Raw genomic sequence first — 26,010 nt, forward strand, 5'->3', positions numbered from 1 at the left:
CTGCTGAACATGCCAGAGCAAATCCCTGTGAATTGGCCCAGCGCTCCAACATTAATCTGAGGCAGGGGTGACCATCCACAGTCTAAATTAAGCCCTCAGAGACCATTCACCCAGAGAGGAAGCGTTGTTAGAGAGCTGCAGGGACAGGGGAGGTACAGTGTGCCCCCCCCACCCCCACCAGCCATCCCCAGCCCTCACCAAAGGTCCACCAGCTCATGCTGCTGGAGATGAGATAAGGGCTCCCAGTTGCACGGCGCCACTGAGAGGAAGTGCTGCATTTTGATGCTAAGGGCAGCAGCTGCCATCAGGCACCTCAATGTAAGATGAGGCAGATAGCACAGGCCGTCCTGGAGCCCACGGAAGTACCGTAGATTGCCAATATAAAAAGAAGAGGTCCAAACTGATGTAGACATCTCTGCCAAAAAATACCCATTATCTCACACCCCCTGTTGTACACACAGTTTATGGCTTTATGGTTATTTCTGCTGGATCCGCCGTGAATTTTCCCGCCGTGTTGTACAACATTATGTTAAGCTTTCCCCGTCTTTTGTTCCACTTACACAAATCAGCAGGAACACGTGCATTTGCATTTGATTGACTTTGCTTTCGTTGTTAAAACCCAAACTAATTTCTCTCCAGTAGCTAATATTATTATTTCGACCTCAGTAACTTTCTTTATTTGCCGCTTCTGCTTTCAGGGGAAGCACTGATTGTTAATCATTTTCATTTACATATGAAGATAAGTCTAATTTGGTGGTGGGCTAATCCTCTCCCTCTAAGTGCTGGATAACAGACCATTTTTAGCTTTTAATCCATTAATGAAATTTGTTTGCTCATTGACTTGAATCATGACCATAATTATAGGGATGAATTTATCATTTCAAGCTATTTAAAATGACGGCGAGGTCTATTGTGTCCTACATTTGCATATAGGAATTAATAGCAGTGATGTGGCAGTAAGTGACGTGGTTTCTCATCATCATACCACTAAAAAGCAGCACCTTGATGTGACGTTTAGCCAGTTGTGGTAAACAATCTCGCGAAAAATACGACGGCCGATGCACAGCCTGCTGTTAGATGTTTTGCTCTTGCGATGTTGAACTGCAGGGTTTCACTGACTTTTACCAGTAACCTAAAAGTGAGCGCTATCTCATAATTTACATATGTGATCAGCCATTAGAACATAAATGCGTCTCACGGAGGAGAGGTAAAGGTTGATGAGTATAACTGTACAAAATTACAGTGCCAGACCTTCATTTGACAGCCTTAAATGTATGCCATTTAACAGGTCAGCACTTTGGAATCATTAACCATTGTTAAGTGTCTAATGCACATATTAATTATGCATGCTGGTCAAGAAGTGGGTACCTTCCGATAGCCCTTTAAATCTCCCGTCGAACATATTTTTAGCTGATATCATTGATTCCTGACGGCTTCTCCTCTACGCTCACCACTGGCAATCTGCAGATGCAACATTTTAGAAAGCTGCTGTGTTTGTTTTCTTATGGCGCCCTGTCCCCAGAGTCTTGATTTAGACCAGGGAAGTACTCGCTCTGTGATTCAGAAAGATCTTTTGGCCCCCGCTGTCAGGGGCGGATGTTGGAGGTTTGTGATGACGGCTGCCACAGCAGCCGTGGATCACAAACGCAGGAGTAGTCATTGCACAAAAAGCGCTGTCAGTTCTCATCACTCGCAAAGGCCCGGAGGGCTAGGGTGTGCATGTGAGCGAGGTGCTTACTTTGTGTTCCTCGGCCCTGATAGCCACCCTTGAGGCACCTTTCATCCGGAGATGTGCTCTCTGCTATTTCCAGCCCCTCCATATGTGAGCGCTGGAACCATCAAGATGCACTAGATTGGAAAACCTGAGAGTGGCATCAAATAAATCTACGGTTCCACTAGTCGTTTCCCCTCACCTATTACAGAGCTTCCAACTGACCAGCCAACACAGCGTCTAGTTAATAAATAGTTTCCACTCCGATGACTCCGGGGAAACAAGCAGGGAAAACAAAACATCTCATCCTGTTTCACAGTCTGCATTTAGATTTCTATGTCAAAACCACAGGGAATAAAAATGAAATTTTAAGAACTTGTTTTTGCTGCATAGTTGATGAGAACAAAATATAATAATGCATACATTTTTAATTTAATAGACTATTATTTTCATTCAAAAACCCCTTTTTTCCAGGTTGTGCTTATTGAGTCGCAAGCTTCCCACTTTGGTTCCTGCCTTCTTTCAGAAAGCGGGATGACATTCCCGCCTGGTGATTAATATTCCGAGCCGCTCTGCGTGAGCTCAAAGCTATCAGGTGTTGCTAATGTGTTTCCAATTTTCTTCCGTCCTCTTAGCGTTACCCGCTGAAAAACTGCATCAATATTACAGTGCCTTTCGCTACAATGCTGCCTGTAAGCGTACAAGACAGCTTTCACATCTGATTATGACCTCTCATAAGCAGCCACTGCCGCGTCTCTGCAGCTCCTGCCCCTAAATATCGCTTAGGGCTACAGAGGCGTTCATATGGCCCCAATCTCTCCATGTCAGAGTGGCAGGAGGGTAATCACTGGTGACAGCACTGCCCATCTCAGTAGCTTTCTCACTCCTGTGTGTGTGCACTTCCATGTGCCTGTTTGAGTGGCCACTGGAGCAGATGTGGATATTGCACCATCTCCACAATAGGCCTCGGGTCTATTGCCTCTCCTGCACTCCGTCCCGCTCATCACAGCGTGACCCCCCCTGCCATTCACCTGGAGTGCAAAAAGTGATGATGAGCGTCTCGTCACAAGGCTGCCCGCAGGGATCCTGGAACACTGCGGCGGTGTCACGCAACCCATCCGGGCTTGTGCTCGCGTGGAGCCAGACAAATCGGAACCCAGATTCGTTGTTATGTGTGAGCGTGCATGTGCATTTTCCCTTTGTGTGTATGCAATCATGTTATATATCAAACCTGGATGACAGAGCTGGTGAATGTCACAGGGGAGACCATCTCTTTCACCAGCCTCTGAAATCAGGCGCAGACACGCCAGTGCACGAGCACGCAGACGCACCTTGAGGATAAGAAGGCACATTCCCTCATCTTTACGCCGCCGAATCTTACCAGCACACATGCTGTTTTGAATTCACTGAGGGGCGCCTCTTCATTCACAGCAAAATCTATCTCTGTCACTCTTTTGAATCTCTCCGTTGGATCTGGCGGTTGCATTGCTGAATAGCCGATTCCTGAACAAAGGCATCTTCCGCCCGGCTAAAGCTCTTTCCCTGTTCAATAGGACAAAGTAACGCAGTGTTTAAAAAATAAAAGGAAGAGTATTATCATCATATTTCTATCACTCTGTCCTACATTTGAGATATAAGAAATGGTTTTACAGGGGGTGAGCACCCCCCCCCCCCACACACACACACACACACACACACAATTTCAGGTATGTCAGCCTCTCCAGCCTCTCCTGGCTTTGTTGTCTCTTCAAGCACAGCATCAGAAACGTACAGGGGATATCAGACAGACAAGCAGGGCCACAGTCTGCTTCTTTATGCAGGGAGCAGGAGGAGCACTGTTGGAGCCCTACAAAATGACCTCCAAAATCCCGATATGTGTTTATGAGTGGACATCAAAATTGGCTGATTTGCCACCGGCCTCCTGGTTTCACAGATGTGACGCACATGTGACGAACATTGGAGAGTCTGGAGAAGTAAAGAAGGTTCTGCTGTCTGCAACATGCTCCAGTATGATGGCTTTGGCTTTGGGTCAGAGATGGTGTGAGGAGGCATATCCTTGGGACCTCCACATGTAGCCAGAGGTCCCCTGACTGCTGTTAGGCACCAAGATGAGACCTTCAGACCTAATGTCGGACCTGGATTCCTTCTGCTGGATGACAGTGGCCAGGCTCATGTAGCTGGAGTGCATCAGCAGTTCCTGGATGACAAAGGCAGGATGCTATTGACTGGCCTGCCTTCCCCAGACATGAAGCCAATCAATTATCCCCAAATGGGCTGATTATTTGGGTTTCTGGATTTTAAACTGGGATCTGTCATTCATCAGATCTTAAATCACACTTTGTGTTTTTTGAGCAGTGTATAATAGCTGTAAGAAAGGATTTTGTTTTGATTTCAATCATATTTGAGGTGGAATCAAAATATTGTCATTGTCTGAGCACCCGTGAAAGTGTCAGCAGTGTCCCTGTTAATGCAGCTGATACTGTAAATAAGAGGATACAATCGCTGGCCCCAGATTCCCCCCTCATCTGCGTAAAAATGGCAGGATACAATGAGCAATTGTATTACCATGTGTGACAGCTTTTAACCATGAATTCAACAGGCCGTACAGAGGAAAGAGAAAACCAAGTCTGTAGTTAAAACAGAGCAGGAAAAAAGAACCCACAGATGGGCCGTGGCTGTGAAAGGGAGAAAGGGGAGGGGTAGTTGTGCTTCATTATTTGGCTCCTCAGTTTATTCTTAGCCATTATGACACCTGCCAGGTTTATGTAAAATCCAAATTTCAAACACAAAGCCACCACACCGCCTTTGGCCAGCATGGTAAGATCCTTTCCACCTACTGTCTACCTCATAAATAGTTCATGTTCAAAGCTCTGTGACAGTCCTACAAACTTTCTCCCAATGTTCATGTGTTGCTTGTCATAACCCTCTTGCACTTTTTAGAAAATGCATGTAATATTAATCCTCCCTCTGCCCCCCAAAAACCCTCCTCTCACCGCTCTTAGATTTTCTTCCTTGGCCCCGGTCCAACCGAGTTGTTAGACCGAGGACTCGTTTGGATGCCGAGGCGGCACAGAGCATTTGTGTGTGGCATATGCCAAACGGCGATGGCCTGTCAGGCTCGCTGCTCTGTCTGTCAGTGTGTAATTAGTACACATAGAGTATGAGGAGAAATCTGCAGGTGGTACCTTCCGTTCCCACCTCAGGACCCCCAAGGGGCCTGTTTAAGCAGTAGCCGTGTGGCAAAAACCAGCCAGTGTATATATTATGGGCGATATCCAACAACCCTTTGCAAATTTTAAGTACCAAAATAAAATATAATTGGCCGTCTGGAGCTGAGGTGTAATGGCACACATTCATTGTGGGGATTGAAAAGTTTTCCTCCTGCACGGAAAACGGAGGTGGCGTGCGTTGTGTTTGTTTATTTAACAGATGGCATTTGTTCTCTGCTCTTACTAACCCTGCACCTCCTGGAGAATGCCAGACTTAAAATTCAACGCCATATGTGGTTCAGCAGGGGTGTTAGTCACGGTGCAATAGCCAAATCCCAAACAGGTTGTAAATGTAAGTCTGCCTTTCTAGTCCCTGTGCCTACATCACCATTCGCCTGCTGGAACCCAAGGTTTGAGTGTTCACAGATTTGCTTGACGGTGTTCTGGGGGCCGCTTACCGGCCTAGCGCGAGGCGGAGTTAGTCGGCGTAACACCCGGATTGTCGAAGAAAGTATTAAAGAGTGTAAGAAATCTTTCAGCGTAAAGCCTTCCCTCGGCTTTTAACTCGTAACAGGTTGAAACCGGAGGGCGGAGGTGGTGGTGCGGTGGGTTAGTGATCACCACACTGCTAGAAGGATCTGTGCCGGATGCCTTTGCAGGTCCTGATGGCAAAAGCAGGAGCCTATGAAACACACCGAGAAAGTCCAATCTGTTAAAGCTCTTCCCGGTGGTCAGGGAGGAATTGTGGCCACGTTCAACACGTGGACATGTCAGAGTGTCTCCAGTCCATATACAGTTACTCTCTGAGTGGAAATAAAGCACAGGTGTTGGGTTGCAACCATATTTTGCGAGTGATTTTAAAAGTTTGGGGCGGTGTTACTCAGTCTGTAGGGCGCGACATTAACAAGGACATCTTGACATCTGACAATAATTTTTTTTTTAAATATGCAAGAAAAAATTAAAAGGAGAACATCTATAAGAATCAAGGAAGTTAAAAGTTGTCATCATAGAGTACAGATCAGTTACTCAGAATTGGGAATGCAAGATGGTTCAGTCCAAAAACAACCATTACATACTTGGTCAATAGCTACATTATTAGTAGAAGCTACAAAAGTTTTTAGTGTCTGTGAAATTTGACAAAACTTGACAGTTGTTTAGTTTAGGTATTGATTGAACGGTGTCAGTTAGCTTACCAGCTTAATTTAGCAACTAAACTCTATTGATTTGCCGACCACCTCACCCGGCCGCATCCATAAACATGCCCATGTGTTAATTCATTTAAAATTCCAAATATGCAGCCTATGTTCAATTTGCTGTCTTTTTTATGGATTTTGCTGTACACGTGGAGCAACTCTTGGGCAAGTGAACAGAAAACGATGATACTATTCAGCTCTGGTGCCGAACGAAGAGTAAATCTCTCATTAGTATGTAAACAGCACTGTAGTGGGTCAAAACAACAAGACCCAATGGGCTTCTGCTCAGAATAATATGGCCTTGAGTCTTTCCACTGACAGGCACTCAGAGCCCGAGAGCTGTGAGAGTCAGACCACTCGCCTCCCTGCTGACTTCACTCTGCAATCAGCAGCATTTTGAGGCCACAGAGAGGTCAATTCGTGAACCAGACATTCATCAACCGCCTCCCAGTAGCCTCTAGACCGTTAACATCTCCTTAAGAAAATAGTGTGTCCCAGTCACTGACAGGGTTCTTCTAGTCAGACACCCCAGCGACCTCAGTGGGCAACGCTGATTTCCACTCTTCCCTTGTTTTGAGTCTCTTCGTCCTCTTCCTGCTTCAATCCAGAAAGATGTTGAAGTTGCCTTTGATTTCCTTATTGTTTGAGTCTGAACACTCTCCTCTGATCCCAGATTCCACTCCTGTCCATCTCATCAGCCCTTCTATCCATTCACAGGGAGGTGCATATCGGCAGCAAGGGTGGCCCCTGGTTCCCCGTGGTTGCCGCATTTCTACACACTACAAATGTTCTCAGAGGGCAGATAAATAGGAATGCTTCCTGAAGTGGAACACATTGGCGGACTGGTGACGCTCCCTCTCGCCGCCACCAACATTATTTCCATCTTCTTCGACAGGGGAGATGGCTTTTGTGCTGGTGCATAGTGCAGTGCACCACAGTGGAACTAAAAGACTGAATCAAGTGGCTTGATCCAACTCTCCCTGGGGGTTCAACGCTACAGAGAAAAGAGATTATAGCCTCACAGCTCTCGTCCTTCAGAGGACCCCGCTGTGATATTGCACCATGTGCAAACCATTCCTGAACACATTCCCGCAATGCAAAACGGAGCGTGCACCGTGAGATTCCTGTCATGGTGGCAGAAAGATACAGGAATCTATAAGGCATGCTCCATACTGAAGCACGCCACCCTGGGTATATATTCAAGATGTCCTATATGTGAGAAGAATGGGAAAAGAAAGATAACATTCCAGGAGGAAAGAATCCCATCATCCACGCAAGTGCATTCCAGTATAGGACAATCTGGCATTCAAAATTGATGCCAGTCTGTTTTTATTCAGGCGTTTCCTGCATGTGCAGGTGCCTCCGCCATGGCACCTTTAAATATTTCATGCCTGTCCAACTTTCACGCCCCGGCCAATGATTCAAAGATATCGATTCCCTTCACCAATCAAAACACCATGTCGTTGCCCTCACATGTCGAGGCTCTGCCTCCTGATATGCTCGCCTCGTTTTTCTGCCTGATTAATCAATAAATGCCCCCACAATTTTGCCCAATTAGTTTCACACTCTTCCTATCGATTAAAGGAGGAGGAAAAAAACATATTCCATTTTGATGCACATCAGAGGGAACTCAGACACCTCATCAGGTGGTATTGATCACAGGCAGTCGCCCATATCGAGGTGTATGCCAATGACCTCCATCATTAGGCCCCACGGCTGCTGGCCTATGTACTCCAGACAAGCTCCTCTAATATCAACCCCCAACCAAGCAGCTACGACTTACCCCTTCATCATCCAGCTACTTTACTCTCGCCTTTTTTCCATCCTTCCTCTCCCCTTTGGTACATCCCCTATATATGCAATCTTCTGCCCTTTCCTCTCCCACCACCGCCCCCTCTTTCCATCCCCCCTTGTTTCCCAACATTTCTGTTCCCTCTTCATTCCCTCCTGTAATCAGATCACGGTGACCCCCTGCCGGTGTTAATGGAGGTGAGAATCAGCCCGAGGTGTCAGGATGCATCTCATCTCTCAGGTGCTCGCTTGCAGTAATGAGGACGGGCACTGTCAAAGCCCCCTTTCCTGCTGCGCGAGACACACATGAGGGCATAATGAGCTGTATGTCTGGAAAGCGGAAAAAGAAACATTTAAACTTTTGCTTTGTTCCACCACCTGTTATGTATTCTGTATGCGGCTACTGTGCCTGATGCCTCCCACCCCCCTCCCGTATACCCCCTTTGCACAATGATTAGCATGATTTGATTAAATGCGGCCTGGAGTGTACATTTCCATTGCGAGCATATGCGCTCAAGTGGCATTTATTAATGAAAGTTGAGGTCTGCGTTCAACAAGGCTCATCAGAAGTGTCAAGTGCTGTTCAAAGGATAGAAAGCAGGACACTTTCCACACCGATGGTTCAGTATAGAATCTTTGAAGTGCAGGTTATTATATCAGCCAGTCGGCTTCGGTTATGTGCATTTGTGTGTCTTATAAGTTAATCCGTGCATTGTTAGCACGGTTGCCAGGAGCTGCCATTTTTCTGTGGAGTTTTTATGCACGTTAGGGTGTTTGGAGACTCTAACCTGCCCCAGGTTGTTTGACCGTGAGTGTGTTTGCTGCGATGGACTGGTCTGTCCAGGGTGCTAATAAGTGTGGTGTAGCCCATTGGCAAGGCCTCTCAAGGCAAAGCGCATTCATCAGCACATTTTTTTTAATGACGATATGAAGTGCAGATAGAATGATGGATAATCAGCTCGAAGAGAAAAATCTGTCGCTGTCTCGAAAATGGGCAGTGTATGTAGAATAAAGTGCTACCTTAAGGGTAATTAGAGGGGTTGACTGCAAATTTCTCAAGTTTAAACATGTGTTTTTTTATGTCTTTGTATTCGTTTCCATACTCAGGACAGGAGTAATGCATGAATTCTGCCTTCTCACAGCAGGAACGCTCCCTGGAAAAGGGCCAGATTAATAACCTTGTCTAAAGACCAGATTAGTGATTCTCAACAGCGTCTGCACTGTGTTATATTTTTGCTCCACGGCTCTCAAGAGACCTCATAACTCTGTCAACTTTCGATTCTCCACATTAAATCCGCATTAACCGATTCTTAAAAAGTGACTTTTCATCTGGAGTCCTCCCTCCATGAAGGATTATAAAAATTTAGCGTAATTTCAGAGTAAAACTAAAGGTGCACCTGACCCAGAGTACATCCGAGTTATCATATCACCACACGGTCTCTTTGAAACAAGTCTTGCTCATTTCAGATTTATTTTTCTCACCTGCCTCCATAAAGCAGTTCAGAATTTAATACAGGCAATGACGTTTTTACACAGGCACGCTCTGCGGTGTCACGTTGAGCCTCTTTCAGTGTTTCCATTGTACAGTTAGGGCAGAAAATATGTTGACATTGAGTTTCATTTATCTGCCGTTAAATACTGAAGCCTGGCGTTGGCAGTTGGGGCCAACCATCAACACAGACTTCATAAAACCATGACGTCTGTTATGACAGTCAAGTGCTGCTTTGAGTAACTATTAGCCAAGACTCAGTAATGGATGCAAGGAGGGAAACGTAGTAAAAGGACAGTAAAGAGTGAATACCTGCATGTAGGAGTCCAGGCGGCATCGCTTCACGAGCTTTCAACCATATGCCGCCAACTAGCAGTGGGTGGATGAAGCCTCCTTATGGACCTTGGAAACGTGTTTCTGCCAACGACGTGTTGAAGCTTTAAGACGTTGCGTTCCGTTTTAATGGTGACATCTGGTGACGGACTGATATTAAAGCAGCTGCTCAAGGCCGAGGCTGAAACACGGAACACTCACGCATCGTACCTTCAAGGCGATAAATGCTGCCGTAAAAGTCCTGCACGTATGACAGCGAAGCAGGCAATGAAAAGTTGGAGGAGAATTCAAATTTCCCACCAGCTGGAAGAACTCAAAGGCTTGAATATTAGCATTGTGTTTTAGCTCAGAGTCTTGTTTGTCCAGGTGTCAACTGTTGTTTGACCATCACAATATAGAGAAACTGTCAGAGGCTGATGTGGTGAATGATGTAAATGGAAAACAGGTCGATATGTCATTCACAAACTTCACCTGTGGATCTCTTCTATGAACAAACTCTTCATATTTATGGAAAAAGCATGAGAATTCTCTTCTCTGTGCTGAAGCCTAATTTTCATTCTCTGGACTGTCTAAAGGAAAAACGACACATTTTAATCTACATTTTAGCACAATCCAAATCCTGCAATGTCTCCCCATGGCGAGGATCAGGGTTTCAACACTGTCTGTTCGCAGGCCCAACTCCATCAAAATGGACCAGTACAGCCATCCTGGTGGGCTTCCTGGTGGAAAGTTTGGGTAGAAAAGAACCCAAGATGAAACTCATAACCTGAAGTGGAAGTGAACAGAAGTTGAACATGAAGGATTTCTCTGCAAAGACATCAGTGAAGTTGATACGTGGACACCAAATCTGTTTTTAGGGTTAAACAAAGCACCCATTAAGTGGATCTATGGCTGTTTCCCCCATACAAAGTAAAACACAATTAAGAAGAATGGGCATTAATTGTGATTAAACCCAAGCCGCCCTGTGATTAATCTGATTATAAGCTTTAATTGACAGTGCTAATTTCAAGTCCAATGACAAAGATGTTTTTTTAAGGTGCTTTTTGAGCAGAATGCAGCTCTGCTGTGTGTAATATAGAACCAGTCATAGGTAATCAGCCATTAGTGCAGACAGGGGGGCAGCTGCGATAATTCTGATGGGTTCTGGGAGTCTGAATTTTCTTTCCACCTTCATTTTTCACTTTTGGGGTGTAATTACAAGTAAATGGGTCTCTACATCTAAATAAATGTCTGTAGCATGTGGAAAAGCATAGCTGGGAGCAGCATTGGTCAATACAGACAGACAGATCAATAAATGAACGGTGCTTTCATTATTCAGCTAATGCAGGGCGATTCAGCATGCAAGGCAGAGAGGCAGAAACATAAAATTAGTAAAGCCCAGAAGACCGCTTGTGTGTCTCTGCTCCTTTGCGCCGCCCTGATTATGCATGTATGAGAAATTAACTGCAAAACAAAATAGACCATGAATTGGAAACGCTCGGTTAATAAGTTGGCAGGAACGTAAATTGTAAAAGTGGCAGTACAGTTGCGAACCCCTGGAAGCCCACCCGTTGATCCGCTCCTATCCCCGCTGTTTGAGGATCCTGACCTATTGCTGTAAAATTACCCCCAGCTTTTGAGACTGTTGATGTGTGAAAACTTTCAACGGGGACAAAGGAAAAGCTTCTGGAGACCTCTTTAGTTTGCAATGCTACTACCTTTTGATGGTAACTCCATAAATTATGCATGGGCTGAGCATTAGGGCTGAATTTAAACTCCAGTGTTATACAGCAGCGCCTCAAGATATCTGAACACACAATCAATAATTCTCCATCAGCCGGGGAGGCTTACGAGAGGCCCACACAGTTTTCTTTGAAGCCGGCTGACAAGTTAAAGCCGGTCCAGTTTCTTTTCCACTAATGGCCACCCTCTAAGGAGCGCGCATGCTGTGACATGTGTTGTCGTACGGTCTTATTTTAATGTGGCCTACTTGTAGGAGACACACCGTGAGGTAGGGGAAAAAGTTAGAGATGCGAGAAAACACATTTTAGAGGATGATGGTCGCCCTTCATTCACATCAAATCAATCCTCTGTTCCCATTTATCTGTTTATCTGCTTTCTTTCTTCTTTTTTTGTGCCCTTCGGCGCAAAAGTGAGGAGCCGGAGTTGGAGATTTAGAACATTTGCACTAATGAAGCCAGCCTCCTCTTTTAATTCCTCGAACAAACCATAGATCAATTAGCAGCAGAGCTACGTTTGCATCCCTCTGTGTCTCATTTAGACTTTGCTTTGATTGATACACTGATTCCACCACCACCACCAACAAAAAAAGCCATTCCCAAGAGTAGCATGCTAAAGTAGTGCAACGCTAACCTAGAAACATGAAAAGGGCCTCTTTTCTTGATTTCTTCTTTTCTTCTTCTTTTCTCTTCTTTTTTTAGGCTTTCACTCTGTCAATCTGTTCGTCTTTGTTGCTTTCTTTATCGACTCGTGGTGGCTGCGCATCGGGGGGAGTGCGGATCGCGTGGCGCAACTCAGAGGCAATTTTCCTGATGGCTGCTTGAGAGAAAGAGAGCTGAAGATGCTGTTTGGTCATCTTGCCTTTAAATTCGTAGCAGCGTGCATGTATGTTCGAAACAGATGTGCAGGTACGTGTTCTATTTAAAGGAAACACAAAGGTCTATTTTACCAGTGAGGTCTGGGACACGCTGGGGGGGGTGAATCAATGAATTAATACAAAAGAAGAAGAAGACGACTCTCAGGTTCCAATAAGGAACCAGCATCAGGCATGTAAAGCAGGGGTTTACTCCAAAAGGTGCTTTCAGCAACTGTATCTGTGGCAAACAGAGTTGCTTGTGCAAATGTGGAAACCACGTTTCTTTGATGGATTAGAAGAAAGGATCACCCCCCCACCCCCCCCCCCCCCACCCCCCCACGATGCACCAGTTTATTACAGCACAATAAGCCAGAAATTATAGGTTATGTGATGTGTTTGGCCAAGATTCTTCTTGCATATTTCAGAGGTTTCATGTTGTTGTTGTTAGTGTTGTTTTCATTGTTGTTGTCAATGAAGCCATCACATTAAAGGCTCTCCTACCTTTTTAAGATCCCTTAAAGTCCCAACCTCAACCCCGTCCTGCTAATTTGGGTTGTCTAATAAACAGGACAGATCTGTTGCCCAAAGGAAAACCTTTGGCTTCATTTGCAGAAGACAGGGGAGAACATTAATGTCCTCAGGAAATATACTAACCCTGAGCCAGAGAGATGGGCTGCTGTCGTCTCTGAGTAACTATTTTCCGATTTATTTGGAGCTCTACTCAGTTTGGCCACAAACTGATGTGAAAGAGGCAAAGGAAGCTTCTTTATGACCGTTTTCTTTAGCTATAAACTGTCGGGGTTAATTGACTCAATGAGGGTTTCCATAGGAATGATGTGACTGAAGCAGACTATATGTGCCCCAACCCCAACTCGAACACGGCTGTTCTGTAACGTGTTGAAAATGTTCTTCTCGAGATGTTCATTTCCCCTGAATATGGGGAGGTTGCTTGTGCGAGTTCTCTAAATTAGGGTGAAATTGTTCGGTCCTCCTCCCTGGATGCACGCCGCAGCCGTGCATCTAAACAGTATTGACCGTCTGGGCAACCGCTGACAAACACACAATGAATTGCAGTCAACAGCAATAGGATGCGAGCCCGGCTTTTCCTTCTTAACAACCATCGCCACGGAGACCGTGAAGTGAAACAGTCAAGTAACTGTCAGCCGAGACAGTGGAGCAAGGAGAGGCAGAGGGAGGGAAATCGAAGTGTATGAACACGGCGGTTGTAACAAGTTTGTTTTTCTTCAAGGTGTCGGCCTCCATAGCCGAGTTTACGGTCATCTGTGAGGTCTATCCTGTTTGCTTTGGCTTGAGCCCGAGCCGCCGCAATAAATTTCACTGAACGCTCCGAACCGTTAATTAGGCTGGCAAATGGAGCTTGTAATTTGGCAGAGGCAGAAACCCACAGCGCTTTGAATTGCAGATAAATGGCTACAGAAACTGCAAGTGCTCTGATTGAAGTTTCTTATGTTTGAAACTATCAGATTGTGACTGGGCATATGCATATTTTCATTTACTGTGTGTGTGTGTGTGTGTGTGTGTGTGGTGTGTGTGTGTGTGTGTGTGTGTGTGTGTGTGTGTGTCTTTGGAGGATCTGAAAGCTGGCAAATTGGCAGCTGCTAATCTTCTCCCAAAAAAGAAAGAAAACAAAACCAGGGACGATGGAACCTGGCACACTTGGCACAGCCCGGTTTCCTCTGCCTGCCTGGAATTGGATGCCAGCGGAACGGGTCCTGTCGCTCGAAAACCGTGAGACAATCGAGCGCGGCGGAGCGTCCAAACAACTTGGCGGGACTGCGATTTGCTTTCATCTACATGAAATCACGGCGCTCTTTGATCTGCCGGCAAACTTGTGCCGCCATGTGAAGGAACCCTAACCAAAAGGAGGGAGGTTTCATCAGCCGTCGGGTAACTGCTGTGGACAGCGTCGGAGCGGGGGAAGAAACGAGATGCGAGCAGAGCGATAGAGAGAATATAGATGCCTCGCACACCGTGCCCAGCTCCATGCCCTTTGGATGCATTCTGAATGCAACAGAGAGGTTAGCGAGGTGGGGCGTGCTGCTAGGAGCCTAGCCAAAGGAAGACACAGAAGACACACACTCACACATAAGTGGAGATTCGGGGTGCCGTGGGAGTCCACAACCGTGCTGCTACAGGATCAATTACTGACTGGTTACTGGAGGGGTCAGGCTGCATCGAGCGTCCAGGGACGGAGGTCGATCAATGCCGCCTGCAGAGGGGTCCCACATACCAAACATGCAGTGTACACACGTTAGGAGCAAGCGCTGCCACGCATGGACCTACACCTACACCCTTGTTATTTTTTTATTTTTTTAACAAGCCCCATACAGCGCCGATAACAAGCCCAGCCACCGGCGGCTGTGTTCTGACCGCTGAACATGGTGCAACACACTGTATGTCCAGGTGAGGGACTCCACGGTTACAAATGTGTCATTTCACACATCTGCAGAGGTGTTTCACAGACCGTTCCTTCATTATAAAGAAGTGATTAAACTGGATGAGTGTCCTAATGAATTTGAATTAGTGCTTTAGTGGTGATTCACCTGTTTAGCATCTAAATCATGAGCTATTGATAGAAAAGCAACATTTTGAGATTTTGCTTTCTCTGTCTGCTTGAGATGCAATGATTCTTCTCACCAGCAGGGGCAGTAAAGTACTCTATTGCCAACTCACTAAATCTAAACAGCCAATCAGATTATTGCCTTACTAACTAATCCTAGTGGTGTTAAATGTGCTCCAGGCTGCTGACAGGTATCCCAAACTCACCACTGCTAATCGGACGAAACAAGTTTGGTTGTTTGTTCTTATTCCACTAGCTTCCAGACTGGAGAACAACCAGGGAGTTTAGTGTTCAGCGTCACTATTTGTGTGATGAAATGGTGAGATTTAATTTAAAGAAATGATTTCCATGGGGCTGAAAGAGTTCTCGCAGAGCCCTTTAGTACTGTTGCTCGGCAACAGTTAGCTGATGTTAATTTAGCTCTTTAGAGAAATCAGACATAAAGTATATGGTGTATGACAGTATGCAGTATATGCTCTGTTCCATGAAACTCTGGAACATGTACATTCATTTATGCACCTTTTGCCGTTGTCAGGGTCAATTATGGGTTGCTATGTTAATATCCAAGAATTTGTAGGCGTCTGTTGAAGCTTCTGTCACAATGTGTCACCTTGAATGGGGGCACTTATATCTAAAATAGAATTAATAATTACAGAAATCAGTCACGATGGCTGAAAAAAAGACCAGATGACACTTTACACAGTGCTGACACAGATTAGTAAAAGAAAAATGATCAAAAAAGGATACACATATTAAATCTTTAGAATTAAAAAGTGAACACTAGATCCAATCATTCTTTTTCACAGAGCGCTATAGCACAGCCTCTCAATGGGATATCCTTGTCATTTCTCTTCCTCCCTCCCTCCCTCTCAAACATCCACCATTCACTTTCTTGTAATTGGCGAGTGCGAGTTTTGTCACCATCTCATTAATGTCCAAGTCTCCACGCTCTCCGGCGGTTCTGCTCCAGCGGGCACATCTGTCCACGCTCATCCGCAGAGCCACAGAGGTGTCAGAAGCGGCGAGACTTGCACACGCTTTCAGCCGTGCGCTCGTGCGAGCTATTGTCATTTTGGCTATTAAAACCAAAGCTGGGCCGATTATGATCCCATTCAGAGTGGGAACGGCCCTCTGGAGGTGAATGATGGCACATCGGATGGGATTGGGAGGTGTGGAAGCATCCCGGGCAAATGAGAGGAAAAGAGAATTGACTGAAAAGAGATGGAAAGAGGTGTGAGTGGTGGGAGAAGAGGAGTGGAAGGAGCCGGTAATGAATGGTGATGTTGCCTGGCTGACTCCCAATAAGGATAAGAGATTCCCTCTGAGTGAAACCTTTTTCCATTACTACAGAAGCACAAAAACACAGATAATAAATGATAATTAGGCGTTAATAATTTAGTCTACATTGGGGGTGATGCTACCTTCATCTGTGCGGGTCGTTCTTCAGACTAGAAATGAACGGATAATGCTGATAACGACCAACAAACACGAGTCTTCCTTTCTCTTTTACATTATCGCCGCCCCATAACAGTTTTCTGGTGTTTTGGTTTATTTTTATGGAACCTCCCGGCAGCACCCACTGCTAAAAGTGTCATTTTATTTCATTTCCATTCAACAAGCAACTCACTAATTCACATTCATTTGGATTAAGAAAAAGCAAACAAATTATTTCATTTAACCTTTTTTATGAGTCCAACTAAAGCTGGACATTAATAATACATGTAAACATGCTATCTTAACAGAAATCAAAGTTTTAAAAGTCGCGCTAACGCACACAGAAAACGCGAATGAACGTCCATCCACTTTTTCGTGGCAAGTTTTATCCTGGAACACACTGAGATGCTCCGCGCATGTGCATAAGCCCTGTACCTGTCTCAGACACCAGCTTCCTAGCTCGCCTAGCTTAGCTATTGTTGGGCTCTGTGTGATGCCATTGGTGCACATTTTGCAGGGGCGATCTTAGTCGAGCTAAACGTGTAGCTACAGGTAGGTACAGTTACAGGTGTAGGTACTGTTTGATCGCACGTCAGAATGCTCCTTATAGAGTGCTCTATATATAGAATCCCAGCAGATCTAGTATTAGTCAGACTATCCCTTTTTGGCCACTACTACAATAACCAGTACCAGTGACACTGGTGTCAGCCCATATTGATCACCTGACAACAAGTGGTCCCGTGAAATGCTTCTGCGCTCGTAAATGTCAACATTTTTCAACTCCTCGTGGCTGCTTCACATGCTACAGAGCGAAGATTCCTTATATTAAAACTGCCCTTCAAGAGTCCCGGACAGCATGTGTAATAAAGGGTCCAAATAAAGCATTCCTGGTGGAAATCACACCCTTCTAGAGAGAGAGAGAGACAGAGAGGGGGAGAGAGAGAGGCCGAGTGGAACTTTGAACATGTCAGCTACCCCCCCCCCATCCCCGTCTCAAAGGAAAGGTTTATGTAAGTGGTTTATTGCATGGGGAGGGAGACCCAGGCGTTTATGAGATTAACACAAAGTAAACTTCTGAGAGCAATTCCTCATGCAGAGGACATCAGCAGTCAGGGCGGGGGGGTGAAGAGGCGTGGGGGTAGAGCGGCGGGTTCACCGTCAGTTCAGAATCACAGACACAGTCAGACCGTACTAAACGTTTCCAAGGGAAATGAGGAGGAAGAGCGGGCGGAAGGCGGAATATCCCGCGCGTCCATTACCTTAAGTGGACGGCGGGTCCGGAGACAGCGGATGACAGCGGTGTCACATCTGCTCGCCGTCTGTCATCCGTGATGTTAGCACATGCTCGCCGCCTCGCAACTACAGGCGCGGGGTTATATCTGCTGCGGGGTCTCAAGGATACAGGGGTGAATTACACCAAAAGAGGTGTCGGGGGTGTTAAAGGTCACTCAGTAACACGATTTGAAGAATGCTGGAGAAACCGGGAGCGTCTGCGAGCAGAGCTGATGGAGACTTCACTGTGTCCTGGTTCATCTGCTCTGCTGGCAGACCTCCACTGAGAAGACTCAGGCCTTCAGCTTGAGCTCACACCTAGAGACACAGACCACACACACACTTGCCGGTGGTTCATATTCGTGGATATTAATGACGTCAGAACACAGTAGAAGGATGCAGGGTGGATTTGTCCTGTTGATGCTTTAAACTGGATCCAATAGTCCTGGGAAACAGAACATTCCTGGATGACTGAATACATTAAAGCACCAGAACATAGTAACCCTCTCTAGAACATCAAAGCCGGCTTTGATTCCAGCTCTGGCTCCTTCTATCAGGAGCGTGTTTGTCCTCTGGTGGACTGCTGACCTCTCCAGGGTGTATTCCTGCCCCTCACCGAGAGGCTGCTCAGGTAGATATCAGCACCCCTGTGACCCCGATTAGAAACGAGCAGCTGATAAGAAACACATAGATGGATGGAACTCATTTACGGGGAAATTGACCCATCTCTGCCTGTGTTTCCGTCGAGGAAAGATCACTGTAAATAACGCCAACACTGACTGACGGGAAGGGTGAGGTTTGAAAGATCAAAGCGGCACAGTTATTGTGGTCTTTAATGTTTTTCTGCATGCTAAGCTCAGTTAGCTGATAGCCAAAACACCATTTCTGGCTGCCCAAGGGCAACATCCTCAACACTTTAGGTCACCGAGGGCTCCACCTCATGATTGGCCCATCTAGCCAGGCACCAATCCGTCAAGAACAACCAGTCTCCAACTGTGAGTGGATAAAAATAGACTTTACAGCTCAAAGCGGGGGGGCTGGGGGTCTAACTACCCGGCTATGGTGTGGACAGAGTCTAGCTCAGGCCACAGACATCAGCAGCCATCCCAGAACTGTTGTGGGTGAGAATCATACCAACTATCACAAAGCTAAAGTGTCATTTCAGGTCTGCTGTTAAGAGAGGAAAGGAGGGCAGAACACACACACACACACAGGTACACACACACAGGTACACACACAAGGATGCAGTCTGAGCTCCGGTACCCAGCAGGCTCAGCAACAGCTGGACATTTTGATTAATTTGTCCAGAGGCAGTGATTTATTCATTTGCGAGGGACCCAGGTGAACTACACAATGGCTCTTACATGGTTTGCATACAAAGGCAACATGCAGGACTCACTTAATATTTATACAACTTTTTTTCCCCTCCTCCTCTCTCACTTTCCTTTGCATTAATCAGTTTTGACAGCTACCAAGAGAAGTGTGTTTAATGTAAATTTTCACCGTGATTAATGTTGTTTGAAGCCGCTCCCCCTGATACATTTTAATGACTTTATTTTTTATTATTATTATTTCACAGAGTTGTACATTTTTAAACTTTGCCGTGCGTGTCAGCAACTTGAAGCATTTTTTGTTGTCCGTTGTTGACTCACTTGACGGTCATATTATACAATTTGAGCAGTAATCTACGGAAGATCGCTTCAGTTTAATTGCCGCTGCTGACAAAGTTATAGATTAGCAATAGCTTGATGGCAGAATATAAATCCCAGCTAGTGCTCCGGTTCTGTTTTACTGCATATTCTTTAAACCACACGTCAAAAACACCTCGGCAGCGTACGTGAATGGCATCCATTAACCCTAAAACTAATCTTGTTCTGGATTAAACACCTCTTTAAGGATAAGCTTTAAATCACAGAGGGCGTGTGTGCTATAGCACCATCTATAGACTCCAGAACCCCAGCAGATCTTTACCATTGCCCCCCCCCCCCCCCCCCCCCTCTCTCTCTCCCCCTGGAAACACAAACACACTCACAAAGTGCTGACGCCGGCACTTCTGCGCGCCGCGTTCTCACTCTGAGCTCTTAAAATCTGTTTTATCTCAGGTGCTGCCAATAGCCGCTTTAATTAATGAGAGGAGATTCCTAATGTAATTTAGCCGGCGTAGGATTATAAGATGACACATCACTCTGGAGCCTGCACGGCAACCAGGGTGAGGCCAAGAAGGAACCGGAGGGGAAAAACTGGACACGTCGGCACAATCTGAAATGGTGATGATCAGTGCCACGTCAGGGCTCAACAGGCGTTACACACTGCCACCGTGATACGGACATCTGTACTCAGTGTGTGTTTGTGTTTGCATGAGTGTCAGCTGCCTCGCTTTCTGGGGGTGGGGCTTTATCTCTCCTTATGGGGGCGGGGGGGGGGGTCCCACTCTAATTAAGGGAGGGCCTATTAGAGCGAGGTGCTAGCTTAAAGCATTAGACAGTGTCACTCTCTGGTTCACCCTGAGGCTCGGAGAAGCAGAAGGCAGACAACCAAGAGACAAACAGGCTAACTATTAAAAATGTGGAGGGCTGGTGTCTCCACCTCTGAAGGGATGGATGCATCTATGAAGGGATGAATGCCGAGCTCTTCTTTAGATTTAATGCTCCTCCAAGGCCGCACGTTATCGAATCACTTAAGACTGCGTTACCATTAAGTATAAACAAAGGGTTTAATCCACAGGTGAAACGGACCAGAGGGCGCATTTTCCCCTCTCGTTTGCCACCGGGCATCAACGTTTGTTCCTCTTTACTTGTAGACCCAGATGCAGTTGTGAATTCCCACAAACGAAACACGTGTTAAAAGATCTTGTTCTTCGGAAGTTATTGTTGATTGTGCGTTTTTTTTGTTTGTTTCTTCTTGTTTGGTTCAGGTTTTTTGTGTTTTCTTTTGCAGTTTTGCAAGTCTGCAAGTCACATGTTTATCGCATCTGTGACCTCAAGGAAAATAACAACTGTACGTGTGCATGTGTGCGCGCGCGCGTGTGTGTGTGTGTTTACATGTGATAAACAGCCCCAAGAGTCTCCCATTACAGTCCTATAAAGTCAAACTGCATGCACACACACTTTAAATTCAGGTCAGGGACACTCTGCATAAGGGAAAAGTCACACATCCTCCTGGAGCCGTCCAAGGGTTCATCAACCCTTCCAACCTAATACTGGGAGATTTTCACCAGACTTGACAAATTATTACTTTGGCCCAGCACGTGTTTCATTTATCAGGGATCTGTGACATTGTTCAAGTACAGAAAGGCGTACTGTAATAGTAAAGTTGACATAAATTTAATTAAGTGTCTGGACATGGACCTCCATTTGCATTTCCGAGATTATAAGGCTCAGTCCTGCTTTTTCAAGAACATAATAAAAGATAAGGAATGAGCTCCGGGTAATCTTTTTTAAACAGATTATGAAGAAATAAATGATTGGCAGTAATTTATGGATCTGGGATTCCATGTGGTCATCACAAGAATCCTGATAATAAACAGTGAAAATGGACCCTGGCGTTAGCTTTTGCAACAAGTGATGATCATTTTCTCTCCTCCTCTGAGCTCCACGCCAGAGTCATTGATAACTATGTGAGCTGATGGTGTTTTCAGTTGCCCTGGAAGCATTATTTATTCCAACCCATGATGAGCTGGGATGACTTATTATCCCATCATGCTATTGATAACACCCGGGACCTCAGGTGCTGATAATGGGCTTCCGATTTTGAAAATGTTTGGAGCTAAATACTGCGCACTTTTAGGAGGCTGATCAGAATAACGATGTTATTGTAACTCATCTCGTCTCTGATTCCATCTACTGGTAGTCAGTTGTCATCGTTAATTTTAGGGCTGTGATTCAGCAGATGGAGTCCAGGGATCATGGATTTGATGTGAAAAGTTTTTTGAAGCTTCACTTCAGTGCTGCCCAGATGGAGCGTGGTATGAGATGTAGACATAAGGAAAACATAGGAATAGTGTTTATATTTCCCGATCATCACAATTTGAGTTAAGAGCTTTTATCCATGGAAATAATGGTATAACGATACATTTATTTTTACTTTTGCTCTAAACATAAACAACAACCTCCATGCATGCAACAGTGGTCATGTAATTACACCCATCTACCTCTAGAGGGAGCTTTTAAAAGGTTAAATAACCTTTAAACGTTTTTAATCATTTGGAAAGAAAACTGTCACCTTTGGTCCCAAAAATCTCTATTTCACCTCTGGCTACAGCAGTTGAGGCCATTGCCTTTGAATTTTAGCCCCCAAACGAAAGCTCCATCTTTGATTTTTTTAAGATGCGCATGAAATCTGCAGAACGTTCATTTAGAGCCGCTTAGACCTAAAAAGCTCCAAAACACTGCACACATCACGTAGCATCATCTGAAGAATTCGGAGCGGCAGAGAATTTTGTAATTGGCAAGATTAATAATATTTACAGCGGCGAGATGCAAATCTCCCTTCGCTGGGGTCCCATGAATAATTAAGTATGAACAATCACTCTGAATTATTCATTTCTAAATATTCTTCAGTGTGTTTTTTTATGACCAGAGGGCAAGCCTGAGTTTTGTGACAGCAGCAGCGTGCGGCGGTAATTATGCCGAGCGTCTGCGGCTCCTCTTAATTGCTGAGAGAAGTTCCTTCACGCCAACAGGCTCCTTCAGAGAGACGAGACGGAGGGAAAAGAAGACAAAGATAAAGAATGGAGAGAGTAAACAATTATTTCCACTTCTTTCTATCCATCCATCTTCCCACTCATAATCCTTTGCCGCGCCTTCCTTCTCTTCATCTCCTGTGTTTCCCGCTCATGAGCAGAATATTGATGTTAATGGAATTAATTAGTTGTTGTGTTGTACTCTTTTTTTTTTTCAATATGCACATCGTACCACCGAGGTCTGCGGGGGGGGGAGATGAGGACGGAGGTGAGCGCCGGGAGAGCCGGGCAGACTTTGATGGCGGTGGGAAATTAGAAAAGGAGCTTTACGAAGGAGATAAGTTGATGTGTGCAGCGAGGCCTCCAGGCCTCCAGGACCTATTAGGAATACTGCGCCGCTGATTAAAATCGCAGCTATCATTAAAGCAGCGCCCTACCCTGCGTTTTAATTTGAAAGGGGTTTCAAATACTGTGACCGGACTGCAGAATAGGAGCCAGACTGAAACCCGAAGGCGCCTTCTCAGCACCCAGCTGCTCAGGCCACCGGTGTTAATGACAAATGCGCCAATTAATTCTTCAAAAAAGGAGGGTTTGGTACAAAAACAAGTCATCGGATCCATTTGGTTTACCGGCGATGTTGCGGCTCAAAGCATTTGGATGTTCTTTACTCTTTCTTCTTATTTTACCCCTCCCAAATGCGGCTAAAGTCTCTCACGTTCATTCCAGCAGGTCTTCTGAGGCGTAGGAGATGCTTCCATTCACCCGAAGGCACTCTGTAAAATTGTGTTACGCCTTGACAGACGATTTGCACCTGCTCTGATTACCTCCTTAAACCAGCCCCGGCCTTCATCGTCCATCTTTTGAAGCAGAATATGCCTGGCGCTTAACTCAAATCCCCTATTGTGGGAGAATCACACAAGAAAACATTTTGGGCTTTAGAGCTTTGGCAGGATTTAAAGTTTTTTTGGCGCACTGGATTACCTGTTTTCCTCCCCTCTCCTTTTGTTAATTACCTCTAACAACAACAAGCTTGTAGTTTGTCAGATACCCAAAGCCACGCTAACACCCCTCAGCCGTTCGCCGCTCGCTGTCTCGCCTTCTGCTCCCTCTGCCTCTTCGTCACTGCTCCAGAAACCTAACCGGAGGCCTCGCTGCCCGCTATCGACCTCCGTGTCGTAATGATGGCTGAGAGATTGCCTGTGCCGAGGAGTGATCTGGGAGCTACTGCTGGATTAAGGAAGGCATGGATTGCTATCGATTTCTATCTGATACAATCATTTCATTTGGACTCAGATCTGCTTCCTAGTGCATTGTGAACCAATCCATGGCAACGATCTTTTAATTCCCCACCCCCACCCCACCCTTCCCCCCATCCCCTCAGAAGAGCCACAACATGCGTCTCCGCTAACAGGGTTAACACCTCCTGTTGTTCTTTGCCATCACTGCAAAACTTATTAATTAAAGCCAACCCCAGGAGCGAGCACTCAGGGTCCCGTCCCCATGAGGGACCTGAGATGGAATGAGGTCCCGGGGAAGATCTTAAGCTGATCAGCACACAGGTCGGACGGTTAATACAGCGATGCACCTCTGCGACAGATTTGTGAATCGCAGTCATTTACTCTGATTGATTGTTTTGCGTTGGGAAAGGAACCGTTTCCCCCTCGAAAATAGGGCCAATTTATTGAGCAGCGGCGTCTCGTGGGCGACTGTTTTTTAATTTGTTGCCTCTGCTGATGAGATGTATCACCATGGCTGGATTTATGTCCCCGCCTTGGCAAGCAATGGCTTCTTTTAGTACTGGCGTGATTCTGCAGCAGGAAACGACAGCGGATAGATGAAGAGGGGAACATCTTGATACACAGAGCGAGAGAAACACTTCGACTCATCCCACAGCCGAGTGCTATTGCTTCTGAAAACCGCCGCGCGCCCACGCTTATCACTTAAATGAGCTAGACGGATGTTATCTGCCCAAATGCAACTAATATCGTGTTTATCCCTTCTGCTTTCTGTTCCAGACTCCTGGCAGCTCATTATCTCCTCCTCTGCACTTCTGGCTCGATGAAATTCACATACAAGTATCATGCTGACAAAGGCATGCTTTGTTATTGGGCTTGTTTCCTAGCATGCTCTTCAATTAGTCCAATTTATGTGGCAAGGCCTGGATTCACCTTCAAACAGGGGAGCAAACAGCCGGGCTTCTATTGATTTGGCCCCGCTTTCCTCCTGGCCATTGATTAAATCTCCTGCTTTATTTGCAATACAGGACAGGGGGATGGCGTTATTGCTCTGCTCTACCGTTACCTGTCAGTTTCCAGCCCTGCCAGACGGGGAAATAAGGCCATTGGAGGCAAAGAAAGAGATGAGAAATGAGAGCATCTCTCCTCCCCCACTGGTTTTTGACTACAGGACCAGATTTGTACCTTATTGAAGGTCTCACCATGGAAACAAGAGTCGTCCAGAAAGGTCAGCGGGGTTTCAGGAAACACCCTCTTATCCCAGCCTGGCGTACCACCGCAGCCACTGGAAATGACGCTGCCCCAGTCCAAGCGTTTGACCCCCCACCCCCCCCCCCAGATTGATTTATCGTAATCAACTGTGGAGCAAGAAGGAGGATGCCTGCATGGTGAGGAAAGGCACCTTGGGACCATACAGACAATCACTAGACCCTCCATCAATTTAAACATGACAGGGAGCAAAGACAGAGAGACGGCGAGCTGCTGCACGGCGAGGGTGAGAAAGGGGGCGGAGGCAGGTGAGGACGGGTAGATGAATGCCTGCGTATGTGCGTGGGTGTGTGTGGATAGGTGGTGATGGCAAGATATAGGATGGAGGGTCCCCAAGGCCAAGACAGCTAATTAGCTTTGTGAGAAAACAATCACACTAACAAGCCAAACAAACTTATTAGACGACTCCCATTATCCTCCCGGCTCTCCCAGGGCCGCCGCCAAAGTGGCAGTTTGAGAGACAGCTTTGCTTCCCTTCGTGGCAGATTTACAGCTCAGCATCCCGATTCTCCCAAACTGCCCGAGTTTCCTCGCGCTTTCACGCCGCATTTTTCAAAAATGTAGGCTGCCGTATTTGCTTTGGCAGGAGATGAGTGGGGCTCAATTATGTGTGAGAGACAAAAGGGAAGTGATTTCACAAGCGCCCCTACTCACGGTCGTCGGGCTTGACTGCTCTGCTGGCTTTATGTGGCCGGTGTGAAGTACAAGCCGGCGATAAAAAACGAGCTGGGCCCATGAGGCGGCATCTGCCCACGCAATCTGCACCGCTCTAAGCGACCGGTGCCGAGCAGCCGCCGGACGCACAAACACACTCCCCTTCAGCGCCGACGCTTTTAACAGAAGAAATAATAGCCTGCGTAAATTGGAAAGAAAGGGAGGATATCATCAGCTCTCACAAGATTGATGTCTGGATTTATACGCTGACCCATGAATTGGAAAAAGGCGACCTTCTGTATGCATGAACACACACTTCCTCCCATCTATTTACACATGGGTGCATAAAACCCTGATGTGCGCAATCAAAAGTGTATTTGTCGAGGTTTATTGCCTCTACTGTACGTGGTGCGCCGTGATCTTGAATTAAAGCGCGTGTAGTCTGGGACCGCTGGCATATGGGCAAGCGGGACGATGTGTCACCCTGAACATAAAGGGGCCAGTTCGGAGAGCGCGAGCAGATGCAGTCCTCCAGGGGCGCGGCTGGCACCGAGCTGCTTGCCTTGGCCATCATCCATGTCCT

The sequence above is a fragment of the Takifugu flavidus genome, chromosome 16, assembly GCF_003711565.1.
Source record: "Takifugu flavidus isolate HTHZ2018 chromosome 16, ASM371156v2, whole genome shotgun sequence".
Lineage (NCBI taxonomy): Eukaryota > Metazoa > Chordata > Actinopteri > Tetraodontiformes > Tetraodontidae > Takifugu > Takifugu flavidus.